The 13,720-nt window shown below is 38.3% G+C and overlaps 1 protein-coding gene and 1 pseudogene across 1 annotated transcript in view; one reads left to right on the top strand and one right to left on the bottom strand.

Moving 5' to 3' along the window:
* RCAN1 (regulator of calcineurin 1) overlaps nucleotides 1-13,720 on the top strand; it is a 101,853-nt gene that overhangs the window by 48,793 nt on the left and 39,340 nt on the right. The window lies entirely within an intron of this gene.
* On the bottom strand, nucleotides 9,433-10,301 carry LOC118840192 (annotated as a pseudogene).

Below are 13,720 nucleotides of genomic sequence, written 5' to 3'. Positions count from 1 at the left end.
GAAAGGCAGTCGTAATTGTAAAATATAGAACTTCAGAACTTTTCAGTTCTGACTTTAGAGATCATCTAAAGTAAATTCTAATTTAGTTCTTTTCTTTCCTCCCATCTCTTGCTATCATTCCCTACTCATTGTTCCCAGCTTTAAAGTCACTTCATTAGCCCAGGAAGCTATTATGATACAGTGGAATGACCTCTGGACTTGGAGTCAGGAAATCTGCTTACTTTAAGTCCTTGATCTTGTCACTGACCAACTGTGTGCTGTCATTGAATTATTTGGAGCCTCAAGTGTCTCATCCATAAAATGAGAAGAAGACTACGCTGGTTAGCCCACTGGGTTGTTGTGAGGATGAAATGTAAATTGTGAAAATATCAGTTTGCTTCTGGGCTAGCCAGCAGCAAGCCTTGGCATTGGACTGTGATTCCCAAACTTCTGGTGGATTGCCATTTTGACCTTTTAAAGCTCACAAGGTTGTGCCTGTCACTATTACTCCAGCCAGAACAGGAAAAAAATAGACAAGTGAGATAAAAACAACAGCAGGGCCACTTGCCCTGGGGCCACTTGCCCTGGGGCCACATCATAGTGTAACACCAATGCTGCTTGCAGCTGCTGTGGCTGTGTAAGACCAATAACACCAGCACACAGGAGGGCTGCTAGCACAGATTTTTTGGTCTGCTTTTCTAAGGAAAGCAACTTTAAGGGGTTTACAATCTCACTTGAATTAAACATACGTATATCATTCATTTCGTTCAGGGGAAGAAATCAGCACCGTAAACTTCAGAGAAAACACAAATAGAAATTACAAGCAGAAACTATATAAACAGAGCAAATAACACAAATCAGTAGACAGGGGTTCTAACTGTCTGTCCATAGCAATAATTACATAGTTCTCAGGGAGAGAAGCACCAACATCTGGGTTTTCAAATCGGGAAGTCAGGGCGCCCCCCATCCAGCTCCTTAACAGCTATCCAGAGTCTCGTCTGGCCAAATCACACGAACACTCTTCCAATGAGTGAGTCCTAAAACAAAATGCTAACCTCAGAGTATATACACGCTTCTTCAGGGGCAGAGGGTATCACAACCATGTGACTCAAACTCATGTGACTTAGGCTTTCTTGTGGCAGGTCATCAAAGAGTCTCGATTCAATCAAAGGCAAGGCTCAATCAAAGGCACTTGGTTGCCTTAGTGCTGAGAAGTAGTCCAAAAGAAAAAACAGTGAAAAGTCCCACTTTGCCGTTACACATGGTACAACTGTTGGGGAGATATAAAAATAGACCTGAAACCTCTCTCTACCAAGGACTGGATGACACCTAATCAGGAATGAGGGATTGCCTTTTGCCTGTATCCCAGGTGTTGTCCATCTCTTCACCATATGATTAGCAGGCCAGATCCATTTATAGGATGCATGCACCAAATTAGAGAGCAGAGCCTTTCCATTATATGTCATTCCTCCTTTCTGGAAGCAGTTTCTCAAGCTTCTTCCACATGGAGATTGCATCAGCCAAGTTTGTTGTACTAGGTTGAGGCTCTCCAGACTTTCCATTCCATATATTTGCACTTTTAACGTGTAGTGTTCCTCTACTTCCCCTTTTATCTAATCTGTTCTTTTTGAATAAGAGATATTCTTCCACAGCCACATTCTAGTTTTGAATCACATCTTATCAAATCTCAAATAACCTACAATGTATTGCTGTTCCTTAAATTCTCTCAATCACCTTGATTATTGTACACACTTTGCACATTTTGTATACTAGCATCTGAAACCATAAATTTTATTGCTTGATTCTTCTTAATTATTTGGTTCCTTATACTGATACTCTTCTTTCTCTGAAGTGTCTGACTAGATAGGCATATATGTGTCTTTTCAATTTAAAGCCCTCTGAATTTTTTTCATTCATTTTGAACTTAAATACCAAAAAAGAGAACATTTCCATGTACATAACACAACATAAAAAGAATTCAATATAAAAACATGAATTTCCATTTTACATTGTTTACTTTTTTTAAAAAACTATATAATAAGTACTATACATTGTTTTCAAAGCTACCCTGCTTTTCTGTGCTTCCTTCTAAGTTTTCTTTTGTTCTCTGCTGTGTATTTTTTTCTCCCTCCCCACAGCACTCTAGAGAAAGCTACCATTAGACATAAATATGTATGTATATGTAAAACCATACTATACTTACTATTTATTAGTTCTTTCTCTGGAGGTAGATAGCATCTTCCTTCATAGCCCCTTTGTAGTTGATTTGAGTTTCACAGTACTCAAATGACTTAGTCGTTCAAATTTCTTAGAACAATACTGCTGTTGGTGTATACAATACTCTCTTGGTTCTGCTCATTTCACTCTTCATTATTTCATGGAAGTCTTTCCATGTTTTTTTCTAAAATCAACCTGTTCACCATTTCTTATAATACAGTAGTATTTCATCACAACCATATGCCACAACTTGTTTAGCCATTCCCCAGCTGACAGCCATCCCCTTGATTTCTGTGTCTTTGCTGTCCCAAAGAGAGCTGCTGTAAATATCTTAGAACATATAGAACATAAAATCAGCTTGGGAAACAGACCTAATAGTGGTATTGCTGGGTCAAAGGACAGGTATCTAGGCTCTGTGGTCCTTAGTGGGTAGCGGTAGGTGGTGACGAGGCTCTAGTGTATCCCTTTGCCTATTAGAAAGTACACGTTGCTCAGCCCCTCATTGTGAATAGGAAGGTGAAGCTTTTCATCAGTTTGGCTTTGTACTCTGCCAAATGTAAAAGGGTCAAGGTACAGCACCAGCAATGCAGGGCAGCTGCTCCCAGTCTTGTACAGGTATAGAACGGATCCTAGATGGGGAAGGCTTTTTCTGCGGCATGCTGCCCTCTCCCTGTAAGTGGTAGTGGCAGGGACAGCTGAGAAGAAGGAAAAAGAGAAATGGTTGTAACTGGCAAACACTCCGGACAACCATGGCTCTTGCTGTAGCCATTCCCCACCTCCTTCAAGCAGGATGGCAGGGTGCTAAGCTTCCAATAGCTATCATTTGAAATACTCTTTGATGGCTAATAATTGTTTGGGATTTTGCTATAGCATGTTAATAAGCCTAATTAGGTTTTCTGGCCTGAGACACAGCTGTTGCTCCCATCAGCCACAATTTCTTAAGGTAATTGCATTCATTGCCTCCACTTCCTTTCCTCTCACTTCTTGTAATAAACCTACTCAGTATTCCATTAGATGTGGATACTTTGAAAACATGGACAAAGACCTGCCCCTTTTTAAATCCTTGCATACACAAGCAACTTTCTGTAACCCTAAGACCTCTTCCCCTTAGAGCATTGTCTCTCAATGGATGCCACCATTAAAAGGAGTCCAGCTATGAGTGGAGAGTTGAAAGGACTGAGGCAAGAGAGAGATGATGGAAGCCCACTAAGACCACAGAGCCTACTAGTAACCACGTGGTTAACAAACTGGAATCAGTTACTAAATGTCCATACATGGTCCTCAGTCTTTCAAATGCCCTTCCCAACTCTCCTGAAAGCAGCTTTCTCAAGTTTCTCCATGTGGAAAGGCATCATAAAAAGCACTTTGCATATGCAAGACCCCTAATACATAGGTATATGTAATGTGTCTGAATGAGGCCTTGTTCTGTTGTTAGAGATTATCAATCCATGGGAGCAGTTACTTAGACAAATGACTCCTTTTTAAGAAAAAGCTCGCTTTGTTATGTGGCAATATGTGGTTGTCTCAGCACTGATCTAAAGAAGTCTCTATTGGGTACATAAGAATTAAATGTGTCAGACAATGTTAACACTACATTGCCATCTTTAGCCTCTGTAGTTTCTCGTCCTGCAAGCTACCTTTTTAGCTTCTTAATTACAACTTACTCTGAGTCTGGTAAACTAGTCTCGGAGTTGATGAAGGAAGCAGAGGGTACCTAAGGTCAGGGTGTATAACCCAGTCTTAATTAGAATTATAATCCTTATATAGCAGGATCTTTTGATTGGTTTAGAGGAGGGGGAAATAGGGAACTATATAAGATATGTTATGCCTTTAGTTTTCTTTTCATGTAATTTGGCAACCAGAAAGTTATATTGATGGCTTGGAGTCTTAGTCCCTTAAGCCAATTAAGTCTCAAAGATGGTTTCAGTGCTTTTTAAGGGAAAAAAATATCCTAACCTCCATGGGGTAGGGCCTTAGGATATTGCTTCTACCACAAAGACCAGTAGATTAAGGGCAGTACAAGCCAATAGAGACTGTCATGTGGGGTCTTATGCTTTCCCTAAGAATAGAGGGGAAGAAGAATAGAGAATTTGGAAGGATAAAGGTCCTAGAAAATTATAGTTATTTTTGTTGTTTCGGTCATGTCTGACTCTCCATTACCCTATTTAGGGTTTTCTTGGCAAAGGTGCTGGAGGGTTTGCCATTTCCTTCTCCAGTTCATTTTACAAATGGGGAACTGAGGCAAACAGGGTCAAGTGACTTGCCCAGGGGCACACAGCTATTAAGTCTGAGGCTGGATTTGAACTCAAGTCCAGCTGACGCTCGGGTCAGCCTTCTATTCACTGTGCCACTTAACTGCCCCAACCAAAAAAAAAGTCCTAGAAAATTATAGTAGGTTTCTTATTTTGACATTTCATTCCTTTGCCCCGAGCAACTGTATGCTGTGGCACAGAATTTAATATTGCTTCAAATCGTCGTCAGTGTATATGTCAAGTATACAAATAGCTTACCTCTCCCCAGGGGTTAGCCCAAGGGCTAATGAAATAACCAGCCACAGTATGGACATGGCATAGATTGAGGTTGAATATTTATTGTGACCATGGGCAAGTCACTTAACCTCTCTGAGCTTCAGTTTCCTGTAAAACGGGGATAATAGTTCCTGTGCTAGGAGTTGTGAGGAAATTAGTTCCTAGCTCACAAGAACTATAAAAATGTGAATTGAGTAGTACTGATTAGCAGCAGCTGCTTAGGTGACAGGTTGTCTGAACTGCTGCCCATCAGCTGTAGAAGTTAATAGCAGTATTGAGTGACAGTTGATTTACATGACAAGTCCAGGTTGAATTTTAATTGGAATTTTAATATGGAAATTTAAAATTTTAGTATGGAAAAGTTTGAGTCAGCGTTTGTACTAGGTTGACTCTTACCCCTACAAGATACAGTCTTTCTCTTATTTCCAATTATCCAGGTTTTCTATGAAATGAGGGAGTGTAAAGGAAAAAGTACTGTATTTGGAATCAGAAAACCTGGGTTCAAATTCCAGCTCTGGGGTTAACTGAAACAAACATTTATTAAGCATCTACTATGTTCCAAGCACTATGCTAGGTACAGTGATACACACAAAAATGCAAGTCCTGCCCCCAAGAATCTTACATTCTACTTAGGGAAGGTAGGCCTACACAAATAAGTAAGTACAAAGTATATTCAAGGCAGATACAATGTAATGGGAGGCAAGGAGTGTCGAGGCAAGAGACACTATATGCCTCATACAGAAGCTGCAACTTGAGCTGAGCTTTGATAGGAACTGGAGATTCTAATAGTGAGAGATGAAGAGGAAGTTACAGAGGTATGGATGTCAGCTGGTACCAAGACACAGAGATGGGACATGGATCGTTGTGTATAAAGAACAGCATGGGCCAGATTGTCAGATTACAGAAGGGAACCTATAATAAATTAAAGAATTAATGAATAATAAGCCCAAAAAGATAGAATGAAACTAGAATGGGAAGGGCTTTCAGTGTCCAACAGGAATTTGTATTTTAAGCTCTCGGTCACTGAAGCTTTTTGAGTAATAGAGTGACATGGTCACACTGATACTTTAGGAATATCCCTATCCTACTCAAATACCTCATTGTGGCATATGCAGATGACCCTGGGTTCTCAGAACCTGGTCACTGAAACAGGATTTTTTTCCTAAGGACCAGCTTAGTTAAATTCAGATAGCCTTAATAAACACCAAAGCATTTGGCCATTAGTTAATGAATTATTTCCACCCCAGCAGCTCATTAAACTGGGCTTCTAAGGCGTGGAGGGGTTGTGATTTTTGTCAGTGGAGCCAAATTGATTCAGCCCCAGATCATTTGAAGTGTAGCGATAGGATGAGGATGGTGACAAGGATGGTAACGGGTCATGTAGGTGCAGGAGGCTTAATGACTTGCATAAGGAAACACTGGCAAGTTGTTTTCCCATGTTTGTCACAGAGACATATGTAAAACAATTTCTTCATCTAGAAAATGAGCAAATTGATCTAAAAATGTCCTCTGAGGTTTTCATAGATCAGTAAGTTCAGTAAGCCTGAGTTCTAGGTATGGCAGATGTTTGACATGAAAAATTAGTGTCCTTTTTTGATGATGAATGAATGATAAGATTATTTTTATTATATTTGTCCTTTGGATTGGCTTGAACTTATGTTGATGGAAAACAAGGTCATCCTGTAGAACCTGCAGGGAAACAAAGGTTTCCCTCTAAAAGAAAAGAACAGAGAGTGGAGTGAATAAAGGCAGAATAGCTTAGCTGGAATTTCAAAAAAAAACCCAATGTTCATGCCAGAGGGAACTGAAACTTATGTCATTGAAGAGCAAACAGTTGCTTGAGAGGCCTTTTGTTGAAGTGGAAATTTAGCCAGAATGTACTTTAGAGTACCTTTGAGAGACATAATTCAAAATGACTGTCTAATGTGAGTTCATAATGGAAACTAAGGCAACCTGAGTTTGTTGAGGTGTTTTCTCTGCATGACTTAACAAATATGAGGTAGGGCTGGAAGTCCTTAAAACAACCCATATTTGAAAGAGAATCTAGAAAGAACCTAAGATACAATTTCATCCAACATACCCTCCCCTCCCCCCCAGATGAGCAAGTCAAGGCCTTGATTGATAAGTCAGCAATTGTAATAAAAGCAAATTTAACCCTCTGAATGAATCCTTGGATTAAAGAGTAAATTTCAAGAAACCCTGCTGATTCTAGGTGGGAATGCATCTGCTGATACTGTACTGTTGAGAAAGGTTTTTAGTAAGGGAATGAACTCATTACAGAATGTTAACAAGAGAGATTGGGATCTATTCTCTGGTTCTTGATTTAATTAATCAGTTACTGGAGCTATAAAGTATTAGTAAGTAGGAGTAAGGCCCTCAGATTCTGTCTGCCTTTGGCTGAGGGCTGGCTCCTTCAACTCCAACTATTCAAAATGACACACTTAATTTTGAAGGTTTCCAGAATGTCAATTCTCTTTAGCCTAACTTTCTATATATAGATTATTCGGAAAGCTGACTTTTTAAAAAAGAAACTTAAACATCAACTCCCAGAAAATTGTTTACAAGTACCTAAATAGTCGAACCAAGCAAAAGAGAGTAAATTAAATATTTAAATTTAATTAATATTAATTATACTCTGGGAGAAAATAAAGTGACTTTAATTGTATCCTTGTTTATAGTATGTTGAAGTCACTTGTAAAGCAAACAAAGGAATCTAGCTGATGTCATTTTTGTGAATACAAAAAAAAGAAAAGAAAAGAAAAAAGAATCTGTAGTTTGCAGAATTTTAGCTGATAATGTTTCCTGGATAACTTTCATTTCCTAACCATATCCAAAGCCACTTTTCTGGAGCTTTCTTGTCTGGGAAGACAGCCATCACTATTTTCTTATTTTCCCAGTAGTTGACACCTTAATCACCCTTAAACTATCATTGTGCTCCCTAAATTGATGCATCATTCTTCTTACAGAAAGACCAATGTCTTCACGTTTTACAAGGCAATTTCATGTATACTATCTTATTTGATCCGAGAAACAATCCTCTGAGTTGGGTAGCATGGCTATTTTATTTCTGTTTGAGAAATGAGAAAATGTGAGGCCTGAAGAGATTAAGTGACTGAGCCAAAATCACTAAGTGGTAGAACTAAGACTGTTTTGAATCTGTCTCGTCCTTTGTATTGTTTCCTCCTCTCCCCTTTCAGTCTTCCTTTTACACATTTTCTTATTGCATTAGAATGTAAGTTCCTTACCAGCAAGGATTGTCTTTCTTTCTACTTGTTTTTGTATTCCTAGTGCTTAGCACAGTTCCTGGCAATAGTACGTGCACTTAGTAATTACTTATTTTCTTTTAAGATTTCCTGAAATATGACATTTAGGCTCATTTTTTGTTGTTGTTAGGTTTTTTGTTTGGTTGGTTTTTGGTCATGGTGTTCATATAATTCAGTGATTCTTAATTTTTTTTTCCTTTATGTGTTTTTCAGGTCATTTGTTTTTGCATGTAAGATACCTTTTACTTCTATATTCTTAGTCCTTTGACTGTCTTTTAATATTTCTTTTGTCTTCATGGAGTAATTGGCTTCTATTTGGTCCATTTGAATTTTCAGGGAATTTGTTGCTTGGGCAAGATTTTAAACCTTTTATGCCATGCTGTTAATTTTCTTTCCTAGTTTTTCTTCCATAACTCATTTCTTTTCCAATTTTTTCTTCAAGTACTATCATTCCTTTATCAAAAACAATTTTTAAATCTTGGTTCATCTTTTCCATGAATTCTAGTTAAGTTTATGCCTAAACCATGTTTTTCTCTGAGACTTTTCTTGTTGGTTTGTTGGAGTCCATTTCTTCTTCTGGGTTTGTTTTGAGCTTTCCTACCATCAAAATAACTCCTTACAACAGAATTATTTGTTTGTTTGTTTGTTTTTGGTCTTGGTCTGTTCTTCTAGCCTACTAGCCTACTTCCTGACTTCAGACTTGATGTTAGTTAGGGTTGGGCTCTGTGGCACTGCTGGAGGAAAAAATCTGGGCTGTTCTCATTTCTGTTTTGTTGGGATATTGAGTATTGTATTATTCCAGGATCTCAGGGACAGGCTTGGAACCTGCAAGTTTTTAGTGCTCTCAAAGTCATCTGATCTAGGACAAAATCTGTTTGCTGCCCCCTGGGCTGAGCTCTTCAAGTTCCTGAGGTGGGTTTTGGTCTGAGCAACAGTAGATGCTGCTGGACTCAGCCCCCTGTCAGCTAGCTAGAAAGCTCTGTTGGTTCAGTGGTGGAATTGTAGGCTCCCCATTGGTCTGGTGTTGCTGCCCTGGTGTAGCAACAATCCAGCTAGCAACTGTTGTGGGATGTAAGACCCAACAAGACCAGCAACAAAAGCTGCCAACAAAGGTTCTTTTGATCTACTTTACTAATGAAAGTAACTTTAAGGAATTAACAATCTCACTTTAATTTTTTTGCGTGTGTGTGTGTGTGTGTGTGTGTGTGTGTGTGTGTATTTGATGTATTTGTATTCAGGATATTTACAACATTACAATATGAATACTCAACCCCAACCAGCCCCAACTGCCCCAACATGTTTAAATTGAGGGAGTTATTCTCAAAATGAATAATCTGTTTTCCTCACCCCCAAGAATAAAGTCACTTGTTCTTCAAGTACAGACAAGGCCACAGGTTTGTAGAAATAGCTCCTGAAGCATGTAGTTCAGTCACTAAAACATTTATTCAATCGATGCCCACTAATTCCACTTCGAAATAAAGTTTTGCATTGGGTGGAATTTTTGCATCAGGCTGTCCTTTCTTGCCGTAAGCCCATTCAGATTCAATCTCCAGGCAAACCTTTTCTCCTTTACTCATTGTTAATAATGAGTGCTTCATCCCATCCTCTGATAACTTTACCTACTCCAACTTTAAAACTTAAAGGCTTAGCATTCTTTTTCTTCTTTGTACTAGTTTGAATATTAGTATCAAAAACAGTTCCATCCTGTAATGTTCCTGTGTACCAGCAATGAGCAACATCTCCCTTTTTGGGAAAGTTAGTTTTTGCTCCCTTCTTAAGAATAGATTTTGTATATTTTGGTGGACCCTCATCCAAAGTCTCTTCAGGCTTGACTTCTTTGGATTTCTCTTCATCAAGTTTCACACTTTTCACCTGATCTGTCTGTTACTTTGTTTTTTTTTTGTTGTTTGTTTTTTGGCAGGGCATTTGGGGTTAAGTGACTTGCCCAAGGTCACACAGCTAGTACATGTGTCAAGTGTCTGAGGCCTGATTTGAACTCAGGTCCTCCTGACTCCAGGGCCAGTGCTCTACTCACTTCGCCACCTAGCTGCCCCACTGCTCTGTCACTTTTGGCAATACTCTCAGTACCTTTGAAATGCTTACTTTCAAAAAGGAGGTTGTAGGCTATGACTAAATGATCCTTGTTTGCTGTCTTGGCCACATTTTTTATGTTTCCTAGTAATTTATGTTCTGCAAGAAACGAATCTAAGCCGTTGTCCTACAGAAACTTGATGATGTCTTTCTTGGGTAGCACCTCGCTGCACAGCTGCTCCGTGGTCCACGCCTGCTGTGGTCTGGCTAATCTAGGCTCCATGATCTATAAAAAATATTTTGATAACTGTATTTCAGCTTAACTGGTTTCCTTTGTAATCTTATGTATTTTACGCATTTAAAAACATTCTGAGAAGAGATTCATAGGCTTCATCAGACTGCCAAAGTGCTCTATGACACCAAAAAATGATTAAGAACCCTTAATCTAGATGGTCAGAATTTTGCTGTACTCTGGTTTATAACTTAATCCATATCATTTTCTTCCACAAAACTTATTAATCTTGCTTATTGTAAATTTAATTCTTTTGCTTCTGTTTTCAAGTATGGCAATGTGATGTGTTGATTTTTTAAATGACACCAAAATTATATTTCTAAATTACTCCAAAATTTAGAATACCACCACAAAATACTTGTTAATCTTCATCTTAATTTGTGGCCTGATTTGGTATTTTCTCTAGATTTGGGAAAGGAGCACATTGGGGTAATCCTAACTTGCACACTGAAAGTCAGAATTCTTCTGTTGGGTTTTATTTCTAGCTGTCCTGCTGTCACTCTGAATGTCTTTAGGCACATCACATGATTCCCTTCAGTCTTTTCATCAGTTAAATGATAACAGAACAGTTACCTCCTTGAAATAAGCTACTAAGTATTAGTTTGCGGTACATATTGCCCTATAGATTACATTCTGTGGATAGGTCCTATAAAGGACATTAAATCTGAAGTAATGAAACTTGATGGTGATTTCAGAAGATACTATATAGGTAAAGTAATAGCTCCAGCAGTATAAGGATATGAAAGTTTTATCAGCAATAAAAGCATACTTTTCAACATGGCCCTTTCACCCTTCATACAGTATTGAGTATGTCTTATAATTAGGGCTTTTGACACTTGTAATATTTCTAATAACGTTCACTACCATTCTCTGGGTCTGTTATAAATGTGTATTTAGGTAATGCTTGTTCATTCATTGAAGGCAAGTTGATGTGTTTCTATAGAAATAATTTAAAGATGCTTTGGAAACTTTCCAGGATATTTTGCCATCCTAATTTAAGGATTCTTTCTTTTTATTTTTTTCTTACAAGGCAATTGGGATTAAGTGACTTGCCCAGGGTCACACAGCTAGTAAAGGTTGTGTCTGAGGCAGGATTTGAACTCAGGTTCGCCTGACTCCAGGGTCAGTGCTCTATGCACTGCGCCACCTAGCTGCCCCACTTGCCATTCTAATTTTACACCACCATTATAAGAAGTAAACATTTCCAAGAGAGATCAATTGAATTCATGTGGTATTATTGTGTGTTACCAGAGGTCTTAATCATTTCAGAAATCAAAATTAAATTGTATTTTTTCTGTTAATCTGAATGAAATGGGTAATCATAAAACAGCTTCTTGCCATCCTTATTACTTTCGTAAGTACAAAAGGTGAAGTTATCTTTACTTTGTTATGTTTGATGTGTATTGTGTAGCATTTCTCAGGGTCTTTTTTAATGACTCCTTTTTTCCCTGTCACTTTGTTCCTTTTTTTAAACTGTTTTCTAAAATACTGAATTTCTTTTTTTACCAGTTAATATTTCAAAAACAAATAAAATTGGACAATGATCTCTAATTAGAATATAGAACCCAGAAATAAGGACCCCCTTTTTTTTATCTAAATCCTATACATCACTTAATATTCATCTAGGGTTTAGGTTTAAGAATCCAAAAGTGCTCCAGCACTTTTATCATCTGTATATTTTACATATGGAATAACCTTCATCAGAATTATTCCAGGCAGCAAAAAAAGAAGGATATGGTCATGAGTCACATATGGAAAACTACACCATGGAATGAATTAGTCAGAAGTGTTTCAGTGATCAGCATAAGTTGTCTGCTGTCAGGAAATTGTCACTTTCCATGATTTTTTTTTTAATACTGGAAATCATGTGGGTAACAAACTAGAGACCCAGATTCTTACTTACTTTTTATTTTTCACTCAAGGTAAATATACCGTGGAACAAGAGTTCCCAAGCTCCTTTTAGTTATTTGACATCACTAAAGTGCAGTTTTAATTTTGCTGTGTGGTCATCTTTAAGAGGTTTTCTACCCCCGGAATTCTTCAGAGCATCTGTCTTGAACCTTAGTAGATTTTGAGAAACAAAATCATAGGTACAGAGGGGCAGTATTTGCCTGGGCTCTTATAAATGTTTACAAAAGTATTCACCTTTTCTGGCACTTGCAGCTCGTTACAAAGCTCCAAATAGAGGACTGTATATTGCTAAGTTTTAGAAAGTTTGGAGAAAGTACCTGGGTTCCAGTTTTGTCACTAACTAGATGTGTAACCTTAGGCTTCAGTTTCTTCATCTGTTAAATAAGAGTGTTATTCTAGATTATGTCTAATGGACTCGCCAGCTGTAATATTGTATAACCCTTTGACTCCAGAAGTCCAGACTTATAGAGAACTTTACAATTTAATCATTTTGTGATTTTTAGGTATAGATTGGTTATTTTCTCAAATATATTGGCATGAAGATATCTGATTTTTTTCTACTTCTTTTAAACCGGTGATCTCACTTGATAATTTTTGCCATTTGAGTATATTCTTTCCTTTTTATTAAATTAATGCAGTTTTGTGATTGCTTATCAGTTTGTACCTGTTATAAACTTTTTATCATTTCAGTTATTTTCGTAATTTCCATTTTATTAATCTCTGCTCTGCTCTTTTTTCCCCCTCTTTTGATATTTTCTATCAGTATCATTTTATTCCTCTTCTAAAGTACTAAAGTACAGGCTCCACCTAATTTAATTCAACAAGCACTTGTGAATCACTCACTGTGTATACAAGGCACTGGGGACACAGATGTAATATGGGTGGACTGGCCCATAGGGGCTATTCCTTGGAGCATGGGGCGGCCTGTTTCTGGCCCCATGTGACTGAGCAATTGCAGTGGGAGATGATGAAGGTTCTCTGTCTGCTGAAACTTAATGGTTATAGAAAAAGTTGCTCCTCCATCATTCCCTTCATTTTGGTTGAAAAGCACAAGGACTGCTTTGATCTGCCTTCTAAAAACCTAAAGGAAGGGCAGTTGACCCCATTTACCCACCTAGCTGCCATGTGGCAGTGAACCTGTAGCTTTCTCTTTCTCTTGGTGTCTGTTCTTTCCTGACTTTGACCAAATGAGTGTACCAAGTGAGAGTTCGTAGGAAACCTGATGAGCACCTAAAGGTCCATAGATCTTGAGCAGCCTGTGATGTGGCAGCTGCAGTGTTCTTGGAAGGACTGTTGCAAATAGCAGGGGAAGGATCTGCATTAGGAGCAGAGAGAAACCCTAAGCACAGATGGATAAAGAAAGAGACTGCTTCAGGGAACACGATCCACAATTTTGGAGAAAAGTGCTGCCTCTAGATTCGAGAAAGGAACCGAATCTTCGAGGCACATTCAGCAAAGAGCTGCATCCAAAGTTGCTGTCGGACACTCCATGAAGGAAG

Source organism: Trichosurus vulpecula, chromosome 2, assembly GCF_011100635.1.
Source record: "Trichosurus vulpecula isolate mTriVul1 chromosome 2, mTriVul1.pri, whole genome shotgun sequence".
Taxonomy (NCBI): Eukaryota; Metazoa; Chordata; class Mammalia; order Diprotodontia; family Phalangeridae; genus Trichosurus; species Trichosurus vulpecula.
Note: the sequence above shows the minus strand (reverse complement) of the source record. Positions and strands in the feature narration are given on the sequence as shown.